Source organism: Bombus huntii, chromosome 1 (genome assembly GCF_024542735.1).
Source record: "Bombus huntii isolate Logan2020A chromosome 1, iyBomHunt1.1, whole genome shotgun sequence".
Classification (NCBI taxonomy): domain Eukaryota; kingdom Metazoa; phylum Arthropoda; class Insecta; order Hymenoptera; family Apidae; genus Bombus; species Bombus huntii.
Genome location: NC_066238.1, coordinates 8,625,690 through 8,644,014, shown reverse-complemented (window position 1 = coordinate 8,644,014; position 18,325 = coordinate 8,625,690).

Below are 18,325 nucleotides of genomic sequence, written 5' to 3'. Positions count from 1 at the left end.
CCACGGGAGATCTCAGTGCACTGCCGCGAAACTGGACCCCTCTATGCTGCCCCCTTTTCTTTCCTTTGCTTTCTTACGCGTTCATGCATATGCATACGGGTATACATGTAGCTGATCCTCGAAACGTCGATGATACCGATGGACAACACCAGCAGCTGCGTTTTGAGACCGACGTCGTGCGCCTTCCTCTGATATACATATCGCGTTGCGCTCGAGGTTCTAAAGATTCCATCATCTGTGGGAATAGATAAGACAGTTCGAGTGGATGTGGAAGATATAGGGATCGATATTGGTGTAGATCGCCCGGGTTGCGACGGAAGTTCGATGCCGCGGATATGGCCTGTCGTTCACGTACTTTCGTGTCGTTTCTTTCTGGATTATTGCGTGGAGATTGGAGATACGATCGAGATACGAGTTTAACTCGAAAGACGAAATTTGAGGTTTATTTTTAACGCGACCAATGAAATCGTAAATCTCCGTGGATCCTGTAATTCGAACTGAAAAGCGCCTTTTCAAGTAGCATCCGAAATACCTAAAATCGTTTTGCATCTGAAATACAACGAATCACCGAGTCGGTCGTCCAGCGTGGAATCGATAAGAACGTTTAACGAGTAGTCTACAGAGCGAGAAAACGGCTCGAACAGTTCGATGTAAGATGTTTAGAGGCAGTTTCGTCCGCGGCGAGTAAATTGCCCGTTTCTGGCACAGTGAGTTCTCCGAAAAGTGGCCCATTGCCGCTTAATGACGAGGCATCCTCGCGCCTCCCTTCTCTACCTACCAGACATTGATGGATACCACTGCCAGTTCTCTAGAGTATTTTAATTTATGTCTTCACACGATAAATACGGATTTTCTTCCCTCGCCTTATTCACTCCCTTCGAGAACCTGGCTTCGTCGCGTTTCCAATCTGAATTTCCAATTTCCTCCCCTTTCAACATTTCTTCATTTTCTCGCACACGTTCAGCCATTATTTTCATTTTACATTTGTTTACTTTGTTCGTTCGATTGACGAACAAAAAGTTAAACGTGTAGAACTAAATTAATCAGGTTCGTAATCCGATTCGTTCACTAGTCGCTATTCACGCAGGGTAGTTGCCCGTAAAACTGGCAGGATTTTCAGTTAAATTAAACGAGGTCCCCGTGTTCGAAAAGTCTCGTCGTGGGATCGTGGCGACGAAAGTGCACCGGACCCCACGCGAAGTACTAACGAGATAGTCGGTGTTTATCGGTCCCGTAGTCCAGCTCACGTATCCTCGGTCTCTCACTCCAATTAGCGCTACAGCCGGGGCTAATTGCTCGATATAAATCGCCGCGACTTAAAAAACTGGTCGAATAATTAGACGGAACGTCGCAGGTGCGCTGCCGCTTTATTATGCGCGTCTTCCCGAAGACGTTTGCCGCATTACCAGCTGTATCGTTCTAACGACGCGTCGCGATCCGCGCGCATAATGAGAGAGAAGAGAACCCGCATTGCTTTTTCCATCGTGAGCATGCGAACGCGAGCCGATTACACCGTTTCATGCTAATAGAGCCTATTAGGGAGCTCCGCTATCCGCATGACAATCCGTACGCTGCATAATCTAAATGTCAATCTCGACAGAGAAACCCACGACTATCATGACTTTTCGATCGATCGTATACAACGCCGGTGAATGGATCCTTTCGATCGCTGCTCGATATCGTCCGGTAACTTTGTCTCATTTCGCGGCAGTAGTTCAGATAGACATCGACTTCTTTCAGTCGACGTTATGTGACTCTTGACTCACGCCTACAATTGTTGTGTAGGCTAGCGATTATTCTTACTCTTTGAATTTCTAATTTTTGGACAATTTGAATTTTGGATCTTCGAAATTCGTATACGTTTAAAATAAAAATTTCTGAATCTATCGGAGATTAATTTTTAACTCAAAGACGATCCACAGGGAATAATATCGCGAATTTCTGATGATTTTAATTCCAGATACCATCTGAAATATCATTCCATTTGAAATATCATCTTTGATTTCTTTCTACAAATTCCTTCTTATCCAATCTTTGATATCTTAAGCAATTAGTATGCCGTGCATCAAAGAAAACGTATAATTATGTATGCAAAATTTATAGTATTTAATTTAGCTTTCAAAGCCAACGATTGAAGAAACAGGGAGTATCTGAGGACTGGATTTGCCGCTGAGAAGTCGGAGGTCCGCTCGACTCGTGGTATCTCTACGTCTATCTGAATAATAACGTGTACGACAACATGTCAAATTATTCAGAACTTGCGACGCACGCAGACGTGTATGCGGGCAGAAATGGACGAGTGTGCACATAGTCGGTGGGTGCACGGGGGCGTTGGTATACGCGCGCGCCCGTTGGTTCGTGCGTGCGTGCATGCGTTTGCTCCCGTGTCAACGTCGAAGAACGTCGACCAGGGGTGGCAGCGGCTCGACATGTGTTCGCGGTGGCGGTGGTAGTCGACAGCAGTTTTATAATTGCCAGACTGGATATCGTGCCGGTTACCCGGCGAGATTCGCGAAACTCGCGTCGTTTCACAATGAGATCGACCGTTTCGAATATCTCCTCGTCCTATCGGAGACGAATATAGATCCTCAGTGAAATGATTAACTATTTTCTCGTCTCTTCATCTAAAAAGAGAAATTTTATTTTCATAAATATCCGTCTCTTCCCTTCTCTCGATGTATCTATACACGTTAATGGAGAATACTGTTCGTTTAAACGATATTTTAAGTAACAGGAGATACGTGTTTGAATTATTCATCTTTTCGCAATAGCACAAATGACTCTACCACCGATAGACACTCCACATTCGTAACATCGATAGTATTTCCAACCTCCGTTCTTCTTATCCGAAAAATTTCTAGAAGAAATTAAAAATAATTGCCCCACCGATGCATCATCGTTACACGAAACGGAACAAGGAAACCTCTTTCCATATCGGACCTTAAAAACCACGAAACCCGGTCGAAAATAACTTACCGTGGCCTGGCCCGATCCTGAAGTTTCTCTATGTCGTCGCGGGGTCAGCTGAGTGACAATTAAATCACAGGTGTCGGTTGATCATGACGGATCGAGGCGGAATGGTCTCGTGCACGGCGTCGCACGCTTCTCTGCTTTGCCTTGGAAATTCCCTCGAACGTTTTCCACGCGATTGTTCCTCGACGATTTCGTGCATGGCAGCTACGCTATCATGCTCGTCGTAAAAAACGACGTTAATAACAGTTATATCGTATTTGCAGGCCGATACGCGATTGCCAGCTCGGCGTAACTTGATTGCTGGCTGTCAACGATCGTCCGACTGTATTCTTGATTATTATTCCACTCTGCGACAGCACCTCTTTCACCCCCTCGCACCCTCGTAACATCGGCTAACGACATAGATCCCCGCCGCGCAACGTTTAATCGCAACTACGCAAATAGATTACGCGAACGTCTCTTTTAGATAAATAGGGACTCGATGTCTCTTGATGATGATTGCGTATTAATGTCGTTGCGTTTTCTGTTTCACGCTGTTCCACGCCCCGCCGCGCCGCTATGGACGTCTACTCACGTGCTCCGATGGATCATCACAGTATGTAAGTATCTAATTGAACATTATATTACCATCCGTGTGTTGTTTTAGTTTACAGTGTGCAATTGATGCGTTTGAAATGAATGTATACGTCACGAGGATCGAGCGATACACCTGATACATCTAAATAACTTTTTCCAAGTATTCGATATTTTGTATGACAGTGCAGCGTTGATTAAGATTGCCCGATAAGATCAAATGAAATATCCATTTGCTTAATTTTTTTCGAAGGATCGTTAACATCTATACACGACGGACTTATTACCCGTCCTTAACGTTACCCTCAACGACTTCTAATGTCTCGCACACATCGAAACTAACGATCGTACAGGATCGTCAACGCGAATTACCAAAATTACCCCACGCGTATAAGTAAAATCTTGGAACGCGAGTTCGCGCAGCTGGATCGTTTCGGCGTTTCCCGATCTCCCTGTAAAATTGTCCAATTACCAGTGATCAAGGGCGAATTTATCGATCGTAAATGATCGTACACACGATCATGCCGTATACGTGATAGGATCGCGTAAATCCAAGTGGATTTCGCGTGGCGGGATGAACGCGCGTTAAACTTCGGTTCCGATTTCCCGCGGAGCAGTTCCGTTTTTACGGGAATCGGGGGAAGCAAGGGTTAGCTCCGGTAGGTTTCAATTACGCGGCCGTGTCGGCTTGTCTGATGTTGCTGCCGCCCTCATTATGTGGAATATGAGCTCGTGCTAGCTGTTCTCTCCCGCCCTCGGATGTCGGCTGCTACTCGTCGATCGATTGCCCGGTACCTCGACGTTACCAGCCACCTGTACGCCGTGAATCGCGATCGACCGTGCTCTGCCTCTCAATCATCCTCTAGAACCAACGAAAACTCTTCCAATCCGTGAACCACACTTATCATTACCGATTTCGTTGCGTATCCACCTAAATCCCCGCCGAAAGCCATTCCATCGAAATGTATTGCTTCCTAATTACCGGAAGCAGGGGAATCATCTCGCTTCTGATGGCTTTGGGAATTTAGAACGAGGCATGTGGCGTTTGATTTGTAGTTTCGTTCAAAAGTACATGGTGTTACCAGACTGGTAGCTCTAGATTAGATAGGGTTGAAGAACAAAAGAATAAAAAGAATGAAAAATATGCAAAATATGCAAAAATACGGAAGTTCATCACCGTTCGCATCAGCATTCTGATACTATCGCCCATAGTGTCAACTTCACGCGCTGAGCAAACTATCCAGAAGGCTGGATGGTATTTTCACTTGGACATTATAATACTTTCCTCTGAAATTTTGTACGATTACATTATATTTATAACATGACTTAATTGGAGAGCCGGATATTTCCTTTTACATTTTTGTACTTTTTTATGATCGATTTGGCTGTATCGGTAAAAAATACATATTAGTTAAACACCAAGGACCTTGTTACGTTGAGATAAATAACATTGCATTAAGCAACGGTCGGGAAGGCAATTTCGAATACCAGGAAGGACGATGTAAAAGAAATTAAATGAAATTAAACGAAGCTGTCGACGACTCCATTTGCCGGGTACCGAACGGAGGAATGATTACACGTTTCGAGATGAAAGTGACGACGCTCAATTTACCAGCATTCCCGGCAGCGTATCTTTCGTTTCGTGTTATACCGGGAGACTGGGTTCGATCAAGCTTCTACGCGCGCGTCCCACCGCCGCTACTAATAACGGAGCAAACGACCGGACTTGTTCCACGGTACTTAACTTCGCGGGACATTTCCTGGTAGCCGGGTACACTGAAGTTCGTGTATCGTCGCGCGTAACCTGTCATTATCAGGGATATTGCTTGTATAGCGACACGCATGCATTTGGAAACGTCTCGTCTGTATGTGATTTATTATTTCGAACGTTCGCTCGCGCCTAGCCGTCGCAGCATGGCTGATCACGTAGTTCGCAACGATCACTCTTCAAAAGCATTCGGTCGTTGTTAACAAGCACTTTGCTCGAGTAACGTTACTCGACTAAATTTCATTTGTCCTGTAGTCGCTGGGAAGAAGATCGAGGATTTGTTTATGGAGTCGCCAGGAATTTACGATTATTTATGTCAGCTTCTTGCGATAAATCTGTACTAATCGTGAACCAAGATTAATTATTGCGAGAGATTTTCTGGATTGCGTGAAAGTAACTGTAAAATTCTAAGACTTACGATTTCTTCTCGTAACGGAGTAGTATCATTCATTAGGATCTTTGTAAATAACAACTCCCGAGAAAGGAATAAATCAGCGAGCAATCTTCGCAAGCCAGCCAATAATTCGCCAAGCGTGGGTGGCCGGAGGGCAGGTGGTTCGTTGGAGATCGGTATATCCAGCAAAAACGATCGAAACCGCAGAATATCGGAGGCAGCCGAATCGCGGTGCCGGTATTGCGCTGGCCGCATTAAATACCTAGCCATTTACCACCGGACCGTTTTCCCGTATCGGCGCTAAACGTTCGTTGCCTAACAACACGAGGAGGAAAGCGCATCGAATGGCCAGCTATAATACAAACGTTCCATGAGAAACAGAGAACGAGAAAATGAACGAGGCTATAGGAGAGAGGGAGAGGCGGTCCTGGTGGAGCGCGAGGAACCGTGAACAATTATGGCCGATATGGTGGTGGCGGCAGTGGTAGCGCAGATAGATGGAAAGAGAAGGCAAACGAGAAATCGAACGAGAAGGAGAACGCATGGAACGCGGAGGACGGGCATGGGGCACCATGGATCCGCGGACTCTGCGGCCTGTGGTGCTGGCCGAGTACGTCGGGGCTTGGGGTTAATACGGTGGCCAGTGATGCACGACCGACGCAACGCTGCGGCTGGAGCGGCTGACCGCACGCCAGCTGCCCAACGCCGCTTGAGCTGCCCGCAAAAATCTGTAGCTGACCCCTCGCCGCGGCTGTGCTGTTGCACACAAACCCCTAACCCACGCCCTCGATAGCCCCACGCCACGCTTCTTTGCTTCGCGTTCTTCCGCGTGCACCGCCGTCCTCCTATCTTCCTTCTTTTCCCCTACCCCACCGCCTCTTTCACCGGACCTTCGATTGCTGGACGCACGTCGATTCTAAACGCTCTCGAGCTTACCGGTAGTCTTGGAAATTACCGCGAGATTAGCGTTTCGACGACCCGCGACTACCGTGCAACTTATGCAAGCCGGAGGATAGCGTTTGATTAATTTAAACGGATGAACGCGAGATGTCTTTTTGCTCGTGGTGAGTGAGGATACTGGCCCAAGGCTACGTTGGGTGAGGTGTACCGGAATGGATTTGCGTAGGTTGGTAGGCCATGCTTTTTATGCCGTTTTATGAGTCGTAAATATTCGAGCAGACGTTCAGCAGCGTATAAAGAATATCGAACAATTACATCGGTTCGAGGATATACAAACGTCTACATTTGAAAATGGAGCATCGATAGGCGTTCCGTTCTAAGAAATACCTTCACCTCCTCTATGCTAACACGTATAAGAAGCTCGAGTTTTGACAAGGCTGTCATCCCTATTGAAACCGAGAAGTCCCAAAAACCACAACCATTTGTGTTCCATGTTTTCAAGTATACAAGCTGTCACAAAATATGTGACTGATATTTTCGCTACAAGATAAATGACACAGGAATCGATTGACATGAAACATATTTCTAGCGCAAAGTAAAATCGTTTGTAACTTGAAAAGTAAGCATCAAACGACGTTTCTGTACGTGAACTTTTTCTCAATTTCGATGTTTAGAATCGATCCCGCAAATATCTCCCACATAGTTTGTATAAATTGAACATTGCCAGAGACCCACTCTTCAAATTTAAACTGCCTCAAGAATTTCCCTTCAAATCGTTTCACGTTTCTATTCCATCCCGTAAACGCTGAAGAATCTACCTGCGACACGAAAAATCGCGGCTAGAGCGTTTTTCCGCCCGGGTGTTGCGGTCTCGCGGCAAGAAACGTCCGCTCCATAGCGCGGTTCTTCCCTTGGGTGACAAGCGGCGGGCAGACGGGTAAAATTGATATTTCACGCACGTCTGCACGGCAGCAAGGTAATTGCGTTTAAACGGCGCGGTTGCGTATGCGACTGCTGCGCCCACCTGTGTCAGGCCGCGTCTAAATAATAGAATTCACGGCGCGCGCTTCTCTCCTGCGAGCGGAGAAGAAGAGAACGTGGTGTTCGATCGCGCGTCATCAGCCTCGTCATCTTGCTGGCCGACACGGAACTGTATGGCGACCGACTACTAATCAACCGACGTGATTCACGGAGCTTCTTCGTTAAAAACGACGCGTCTCCGATTGCCTCCAGGCGAAAGTGTACCCTCGGTGATACAATCGATTTCCTGGCTTTTCGAGTTTTGACTCACGGACCTCCCTTTCGTATGCAGCCACCGGTCGCGCGACTTACTGCCCGCCCGGCTCGCACTTCCGAATCTTGTACGATGACTCGAGAATATTAACGACCCACGACCTCCCCTGAAGTTTATTAACGTAGAATGATCGTGGTTCGTTTCGGAAATTTAAAAGTTTCATGTTTTAGGGGGCGGATTTTTATGAAAGTTTCTGGAAAACCAGAGAAGTTTACTGTCAATAGAAATAAGTTTTTTATATTTTAATTTCATGGTAATAGATTCTTTTAAAGCGAAGGCTATAGAGAAACAACAGATAAAGTTACATTTCCTGTATCTTACAGGGAAACAGTTTTAAAGTTCGTTATTAAAGGCATTGGATCTCTTAGAGACACCATGACTTATGTTGAAATTTTTAAGTCTGCGACCTCCACAGGGTTAAAACAGACAGGTTTACCTTGAATTTTATTTCATGGCTAAAAGCATGTAGCTGCAACTTTTCTGACGTTAAACTTCACGGCTACTTCGTGGATATAATGGGTCCTTTTATAAGAGTCATCTGGCATGTGCATATACGCTGTAATCTGTAAACTTTTCCTGGTGGGGATATTTTCCGCAATTTTTCGATCACAAATTACCCGCGCGTTATTTCGCCGAGCGTGCGCTCGCGCGCGTTACATTACAGCCACCAATTTACTTTTCTCGAGCGAGGGCGCCTATATCTTTTAATACGTTTCTCGTGGGAACGATTCTCACTCGCACGATGCACTTTACCGCGCGTAGGCTCGATCGAACCTCAGGGCCCGGACGCATCGCGGTAATTTAATTGACGCAAAGATTGCCACAAAAAGTTCATCTTTACATAATGGTTCTTTTCCTTTCCCAGCAAGACGAACGATCATCGACGTTTCCCATGGTGAGCGCGGCAACCCGCATTACCATGCACCACGATCACCCTTGGACTCTCCTAAATGTCGAGCCACGTTCTTTCCTTTTGTTCCTCCGTTTGTCCACCTGGAAGGTCGGGAATTTCTCTTGGTCGTCATTCGAAAAAAAGAAAAAGATATTTCCATCTCCCAACCAGATTAAGTATTATAAAACTTAGACGCGTTTCTCTTTCGTCCATGGACGAATTCACCAACACGTACACGGTTTACTTACCCACGGAGGAAAGTTTGATCGATCCAAAAGGAAACTGGTACGAGTCGAGTACCCTCGGTTGGATTAGACCGGTATCTTGTAATCGTTCTGCTTTCGATTTTCAAACAATCGATGAAACGTTTATCTTTCTTTGGTTGCGATCTAGCCATTTTACCTTTCTTTCGGTGGTCTTCCTTATGGTTCTATGGTTATAGATCGCTGACTGGTCAGGAAAAATGGTTCCGATTGTCGAGAATCGGCCTCATTGTCGTAGATTGCCTCTTCAGTGACATGGATACCGATCTTCGTTCCTGCTGGAAGAGGGATCGTTGCACGATCGTCGGTTTAACTTTCCCTGAAAACTGTGCACACCGATTGTGCTTGATCGTTATCTTTTGGGATCGTTGGACCATCTTTGGGCTGAAGGGGTCTGTTTCCGGGCGCGCGCGACATTTATCCTCACGGTTCGCTTGAACGACGACAAAGCCCTGTCTCCGTGGTCGAGTAAGGGCCCTCTTCCTCTCTGCCTTCTGCAACCGAAATCCAATTTGCATGAACTGCAGCCAAAATGGACGAGGTAATTGGTACACAGGAGAGATTAGGGCTGCGCCAAGGCGACGGATGTCCGGGCACCGTTGCTGCCCCTAAATTCCACCGTTTGCGGCGCCGCCGGCTTCTTCTAATTGCCAGCGTTGGACGGTTTTCAATTAAAATTTGTGCCGCGATGTCTCTTGATCTATGATCGCACCACCAACCGTATAAAACGAATTACTTCGCTCGACTTCGCTGAAATTACTTCTCAACCATTTTTAGGACTTTGCATTGGAATTCCAATTTTCAGGCTATAATTTTTCATCGCAGTAAGATTCCCTTAATACTTCGTTACTTTCCAACTCGTATTTACACATACGCTTATTTTCCAATGAAGCGTCTTTTTATCAGTCTGAGAAATCGAGAAGAAGACAAAGCAAATCATTCGAAGCGTTCCTGAGGAGGGACGCGTCCTCGCGGTTATGGCACGAAGGAACAGCGAAGAAAGATGAAGAAGAAGGACAAGAAGAAGAAGAACTACGGGAAGAGCTACGACAGCGATGGTGGCGGCGGAGGAGGAAAGAAAGAGGATGAGGACGCTCACATAAATACGTACGCAACGCAAACAAAAACCCACAAAGGACCGCGCTCGCGGAAGATACGATCTTGCGGCATGCAGATACGAGCATACTAATCTCTCCGAGAAGCCTCTCCGAGGAAACCGTGTCCTTTTGTTGTATCCGTCTATGAAATATATTGGTGGTTGGCCCGACGTCCGACACGAGGGAACGATTCAATATCATTCCGACGCGCTGGATCTCCCGGTGTATTTTTCCGGGATCGCGTCGCCTCTAGATCATCGACCACGCCGCGTACTGGGAAATAGAAATATATACGAGCACCGGGAACGAAACAAAGGCCTGGCTTTTGCACGAGAATCCGTGGACACGCGAAATCATTTTTATCGGCCCGTCAAGTGATGGCCGGAGGAGTTTGCTCACAGAGATGATGCATGGTCAGGATAGTGTAACATATGTCTAAGAGAGCCGATCGTACTTTACGCGAATGAAGCATAGGTTTCTAGTTGAATACTTAAATTAATAATTGATCATTCTGCTGATAGAGTGCTAATGTTGCAAACATTGAAAATTTCCATAAGTCCGTTTCACGATGTTAATGGATCGTATTTACGTCGAGTCCATAAAAAATGACTTGTTCATCCCATTTACTACTACGACCTCGATCCACTTCTTAAACGAAATCCGATCGCTCCCCTGATTTGTCTGCTTGTCACGAATCGCATATTCAATATCCATTTTACGAACATGGCAAATTACCGATTCCACGGAAAACGACGTCGTAGATCATTTGACCCGGGCGAACACCAGGCATAATTCGGTTCTTCTACGAGGTCTACGCGTCGTTCGATCCTCTGTCCAGGATCCAGCTAATTTCCAGCATTTGCATGCCGATACAAGGATAGGACGCCGGTGGCAGGCGGCAGTTTCAGTTTCGCCACGCCAATCCAATCATGTAAATCGGGGGTAGCATTATTAGTGGCGGCAATCGAACTCACTCTCCTAGGCCAATAGGAGGTGTGGTGTCGCGGAGGTGGAGGCAGGATCCGATCCGAAACGAAGGGAGCACCAGCCGTCCAACTAATCCTGGGTTTACCTAATCGCTTACTCCCTTCCTCCTTCGTCTGTGCGCGATTCCGCTCGTTCGCAAAGCGGCTTACCCTTGCACCACAACCTCGTGAAACTCTCGTCGAGACGCTAGAGAAATTCCGCATCTGCGATCGAGCAACGTTCGATTTTCCTCGATCGTTGACCTCCTCTTCAAGTACCGTAGCCAACAGCTTTTTCAAGCTTGGTATTCGTTCGTGAACAAGTATTTTCGCCAAATCTACACGTTTCGAATAAATCGCCATCTTCGTTGTTCCGAGTTTGATTAATAACGTACCACCTTACTTGGCATCGGCTGAGGAATTCGTGAAGGACGATTGATCGTCGCGCGATGCGTCTTTCTTAGCGTCGACGATTCCTGTTGGTGACAACACGAGCGAAGATGCTTTAAAGGAAACGTTTCGACGCGATGGAGAATCGGGCCAAAATTAGACAACTACGATCAGTGTTCTCGAGGTTCAAGCTGGTTTTTAAATGTTGGTGTTGTTTCACCACTTTATGGACAAACGACCAACGATCGCTATTCTTAAAGAAGTTGTCAAATACGTTCATAAATATCGTTCAATTGCGCGATAATAATTTCTCTTACACCGACTTATCGTTAATGCATCTTCCGTCATGAATGTGGCAATACTATCACGAAGATATATCTATACCTATACGATGATTTCAACTTCGTTTATCGAAAGCTTGCTAATCGAGAACAATTCTAAAGAGAGACTGGTTCGCTTTCAAGTGCAGCACTCTGTATCGAGGATTTCCACTGCTATCGCGTCGCTTGATATTCGATCTGATCGCGGCCGGTTATCTGTCATCCAGCAGACGCGTGGTCGATGAAAGTACAAAGCGATTCGTTTGAAAAAACCCAACTATATTTCCCAAACCTGATAAAAAAACCGATCAAAAATAGATTCACTGAACTTCGACGCGATAACAACGACGTCGTACGTTTACACAAAACGGAACACAAAACAGTGGAAGAAAAAGAATTTCTCTACCGAGGGAATTAACGAGGGAAACGAAGGGAAACGATGGGACTGAAGGGAAATATAATCAGCACGCGGCCGATAATTCCTGACAGCGAAAGAGGTGGAGCGGTGGCCGATCGAACGAAAACGTAAGCCGCGTAATCCCCTGTGAAATACCGCGCTGGATCCGAGAACTTTGCCGTACGCCCGAGGACATCGGGGACATCGATTATTCGCGGCAAACCGCTCGCGTTAATCGTTTAAACTCCGCTCGAAGAGGACGTACGCGGCGATCGTACCTCCGCCAGGTACGCGCCACGTTATCCAGCAAACCACTAGACACCAGGATTCGCTGCGGATATCGATACTCGTCCTAGAAGAATCTCGGCTCGTTGCCAGACTATCAGGCTCTATTTCCTGTGGAACTCGATTGGAGATTAACAACATACCCTGGTGTAGTCGATAGTTTTTAATGTCAGTGTTAAGGCTAATGGTTAGTTACCTATGTTTTCGTTTAGTGGAATCGTAATATATGTTTGGATTTAATTTTATAGCTCTGGTTTAAAAATTGCGAAAGAATTTCTGAATTTTAAACCTGCTATTCTCCTCCTACCTCATATAGGCGAGGTGATTCGAAATGGATGTCACATTTCAATAGATCGTTACTTGCATCCTTAATATTTATCGGCTCGATCAGTTAGGAATATAGTAGATGGTGAAGGCCTAGAAACAGGTTGTTCCTGACACCGCAAATAGGTCAGCCAGTATCCAGAACAGCGAGCATCTTCCTGCGACAAACAGTACCGATCCTCGACTTCCGGTCTCCCACGGTTGCACGTGTAAGACACTCTACAATTTCCATATTTGCTCTCTAGTCATCCATTTGGCGAAATCGTTGCCGGTCGATGCTCGTCGAAGCGAGTCAACGTTTTCAAGTTAATGGACGTGGCTGATGGCGATACCTTGTCGCGTCGCGGCTCAAAGAAGCCACCTGCGACACACCGAGGACACTGCCAAGCAACGATTTCTACCTGCAATTGTGCTTCTCCTTATACGCTTGCTTAATTGCGTAACGGATGTTGATAGCTTTTTTTGGTCGATGGTCGAGTCAGTTTCCTCTACCAATTAGTTAAGACTTACTCGACAGCTTTTTCTGATATTTTTCAGAATGATATAACTTTCCCTTCCCGAATTTCCAGAAGATGATCGTTTATTCCTTGGGAGGACTGTGAACAATACTGAGAAATTACAAAATGAACTTGGATATTTTGGCAATTCTTTTTCATTCTTTAAAACGTTGATGCTTCCAGCATAATCGTTAAAATAAAGCGAAATTCGTACGCCAGGATCGATGGATAAATCATCCAAACTAGGCTAAGTGCGTTGTTCTTAGGATTGAATATTATAGCGAGAATAATAGCAAGAAGCAGTATCGCGCTATCTCGACCGGCGATCGATGGGGGAATTAAAGAGTCGGGAGCGGGATAAAAATCTCGTAGTGCAGTCACAGCTCGTTTGAGCGGATGCCTCAAGTGATTTCGGTTACACCTCGTTTGCACGATCCGGCGTTGTACGGTTCTTATTATTTCCTTGATCTAGGAAGCAGTGTTTCAATCGCGCCGACGGATTGAAATTGCAGGCTCGATGGCGCTGGATAACATTGTGATCGCGATGTAAAAGAGAACGCTGGTATCGGTCCGGAGTGGCCAGCGGGAGCTGTTGAACAATCGAGTGTCCCATTTTCAGCAATCAGTGCGTATCGTTCCTTCGGTCCGAGGTGAACGGTTTGCCAGGAGCTGTTGCGGATGTTGTTGAAAACATTTCAAAACATGTATCTAGTTACGTTCGAATCGTTGCTACAGATTGTTCTAATATCTTTTAATTGGTAACCAAGTCATAAGGAATGATGTATGATCATTTTCATGAATATCTACTGATATACATGTAAGAAATTCCTTGATAATCTTTGTATACGATTTCTTTTATTCGTTACAATACAATAGCTATATCGGTCATAATAGATGAACGTTATTCGATCTTCGTAAAAATGTATGTATCTTAAACTATATTTGTCTACAACGCATTCAGACTGGTTACATTGCCTCCTATTGTTCGTCGTTTGAACCGAAGCCGAGATCGCTGCCATTGCGAATGCTTTTGATAACGAATATTAGTTTCAGAGTTATTAATCATTCGTATGCATGCAAGAGATCGATTGAATCGGACAGCGGCGTAAACACCTAGAGCTAAACGGCGTTAAATATCACCTTAGCTCGTCAGAATATATCCAGATACGAGCGAAACGCAGAGATTTCTCAGATATATGAACGGACAAAAGTGAATTTCCTTTTTTCTGCATCTGCTCCATGAATCTACATAGCTACGGATTGTGGCCTGGGTCGTGTTTACTTGGCGTGCAGCTGGAATTACGAGTGAAAAGAACGGTCTAACAAGAAGGGGCCGAATAAATCATAAAGCACGGCTCTTCCGCGCTATGCTAATGACACCTCCTGCATCCTGTATATCCTTGGCGCGGGCCGCGAAAGTTCCTAGTGGCACGCTACGCGGCGTTTGTTCTTCTTTTTACGGGACTGCCGGCAACACACCTCCTTGACGCAATTGCAGGAAATAAAACACTCTTACCCGGACGTTTCCCCCGCATTCACCGAGCGAACAACAGCCACGAGAGGACCGCGACGCAACAACACCCGTACTCGGCCGTGTAACGAGCACCTCGGTGCGAGGAAGAAATATCGTCCCCCAGTCCGTTTTTCTTCAATCTCGCCAAATATACAGCGCCAATTAATCGTGTCGGTACTCCTTTCGCTTACGGCTTATACGATCCAGTTATTTTATGCTCGTGATCCTTAGACTAGTAAAAAAATTAATTACAATATTCCTTATATCGCATTATTTTTTAATTTCTTTCGCTACAGTTAACTAAATTAGCTTTACTCTTTGCTACGACACGTCTTAATCGCCTAAAAAATACAACGAATCTCTTTTAACAATTAAATAGCCTGTTGACACTATCTCTGCCTGTGGTATCATACAACCCTGTTGTCGAGGTATAGGAATAGTTCTGTGTATTGTCCGCGCTTCTCATCCGCGATCAGTCGATTCAGACAGCTTCGACACTGGCGTCAATGCGGCGAGTTCCGTCGTAGAAAGGGGAATTCGTGACTAATAGATCCGATCGAAGCTCTAGCCGATACACGGCGGGCATAGACGCAACGAGGCTGATCAACAGGCGAGGACACGCGCCATCGAGCACGCGCCGATAGATCTGACATCTCGACGCCCGACGCCGTACACGTGACCGGAGGCTCGTTACCTCTCCTCTCCTTTCCTTCTTTCTTCCTTCCTTATCCGCCGGCGACTCCGTTCCTTCCTCCACCTTCCCATCGGAAGACACGCGCCCGACGTCTCCCTCGATTTCCTGGAATCGACTTTCGAGAGATCGAATCGCCGCCAGGATCGGGACGACCCACCGCGAGCGGCCACGAGTTCGAGGAGAGGTTCGGTCGCCGAACCGGCTTCCTGCCCCCGCTCGAATCTCGATGTCGAGATGAACGCCGCAGTTAAGAACCGTCCTCGCTTCGCCGGAATCTGTTTACCCTGCCCGATTCCGGGGAAACAAAGACATCTCTGCGAGCCGATTATTCGCGGCAAAGCCTGTTAAACCGCAGCTCAGATCCCTCTTCTACTTCGTCAATTTGTATCTTGATCGGTCGCGATCTACTATATGCGTTATGTATCCTGATACGTGGCCGATATTTCTCTAAAAGATCTTGGAAGGGAGTCGAAGATGTTCGCAGAAACGGTTGTCCTAAGCGATGTTGCTTCAGATATGCAGATATTTTTGCATTTTCATAATTCTTTTTATGGACGAGATTTATGTCGTCGAACTGTTCTCTCGGCAACTTCGTATGGATCCTGGTGATCTTACACGAAGCGCAATAAAATTATCTATGAATAAATAGATGTATCTTTGATGAATACATTTGGATGGAGATATTTTTTTCCAATCTAATTACACAAATGTTCAGAAACCACAAACGAAAACGCCCTTTTTCTTATAATTGCGACATCTTTTGCCTGTTGCGAAGTCTCGCATTCGACTGTCGCGAGCGAAGAATTTGGGCTTCCGAGTATCATCTTGATATGGAAGTCTTCGATCGCGGCGATTGTAGCGGTTTAATCAAAGCGCCACGAATTGACGTAGCCGGACTTGGAGAAGGTCGCGGGAACGAGGCGCGACGGAGGCAAAAATTTGGGCCGGGATCGGGCGCGGATTTTAAGGAGAGTCCGCATACCAGGCAGCGACAGAGTCCCACGGGAGCAAAAGGGAGGAAAGGGCCACGCTGAGGAGACGGCCACTAAATATTGTGTTCGCGCAGAGAATACAGCTCTCGGGACACGTGTAAGCGGGGCCGCGGGATTCCGTATGAGCAGATCGGCCCGCCGATTATACGCTAATTCAACGCAAATTCCTTCCCGGAGATATCTGTATCGCTCGCATACATCAGAGCCCGCGGTAGCTGGCTGCCGTTGTTGCTGCTGCTGCTGCTGCTGCTGCACAGGCCTTCTCCGTGCCGCTCGCCGTGCCTTCGAGCGTCCGCAGTCTCCGGTTAGCTTAATCAGTACCCACGAGGAGACAACTATATACCCACGGCTACATAGTTTTCGTGCACATGTGGTGTACACACATCGACCGTGGGTACACCAGGGACCCACGAAAACCGGCGACTCTGTCGTGCCGCTACCGGTGCAACCGGTCAGCCCAGCGGAAACCGCCGGGATGTACTAATTAATCCAGACGGAGATTTGATTATGATATCGACAAAGGATGTCCGGAACTATTCGTCGAGACGGTGTTTGGACTCTTGCGAATCGAACGTCCGATCAGAATGCTTTCGCAAAGATCAGAGGGTTCAAGATGCTGGCTGGTATCGCGTGTCAGATGCACAAGTTCAAATTCACTTGATATTAACTACTGTATATTATGTTCAAAATCGATCTATCACTAATGGCCATTGACGAGCTTCTCCCATGATCGTGATTCAATCTGAAGACTATTCCCATCTCTAACAACTGACCCTAAACGCTCAGTCTACCGAAACGACATACGAAACGTCCCCTACAATTAACAACGCATTAATCCCGTCATTAATCCGGCAAACAAAGCTACATAAGGCAAAAACGTGGCACGAGCTGGCGGAAGATGATGGAACAAAGGGGAGCGCAAATCGCTTGCCAGACCTAGAAGAGAGGGTCAGGATCGACGGTGAACGTTCTCACGCATGACGAAGGCAGCCGGCCAAGGGATTTCCAAGTCAGGAATCGCCGGTAAAGAGCGCGAAGACGACGGCTACCGTGTATATAGGTATGGCGCGCGGTGGTCAACGAAGGTCCAGGGCAGAGGACCGAAGATATATCACGTTGTCGGCCGACATACCATTCTTTCGCGGCAGCCGACACAGTGTGTGCGCGTAGCATTCACAAATTAAGGAGCGCCAAAGTCCACGAGACGGCGTAGGTATGGCGCTATCGCGCTTCATAAAACTTCGTTAGCAGGCTGCAAGTAGACGGCCGACGCGGTATATACGCGCTCGTAGAGAAACGCGCGCTGATGGCCCCTCTCTCACGGCCGAGAGCTGCGGGGCTACCGTAAAAATTCATTTTGTTTCCCCGGCCGTGTAATTTCTCCCGGATTCTTGCATCTTTCGCGCCGGACCGTATTAGGCGGTACCGTGTTTGCCGCTGGTCCTCGCGTTCTCGCTTCTCCACCGCTGATCACGCTCGTCTGTCGTCTGGTTTGCGATCCTAATCTTGATTAGCACTCCACACGCTCCTTTATACTCTGTGTAAACGAGATTCATTGTGCCGTCTTCCTCGAATCTCTGTCGCTGTAGGCGATGTCGTGCGTTGTTCACAGGGTGGTTGAGTTTGTTACGTTAAGGGGATGCCGATATTTTGGTTTTCCTGTCGTTACTTGGTTATAGGATATTCAGTGAAAGAGAACAGAGGAGATAACTATTACGAAGTGTTAATAATTCTTATCTTCGTTTTATTTATACCGGTGACTGATCCACGGAATTGCATTTGACAGTATATCGG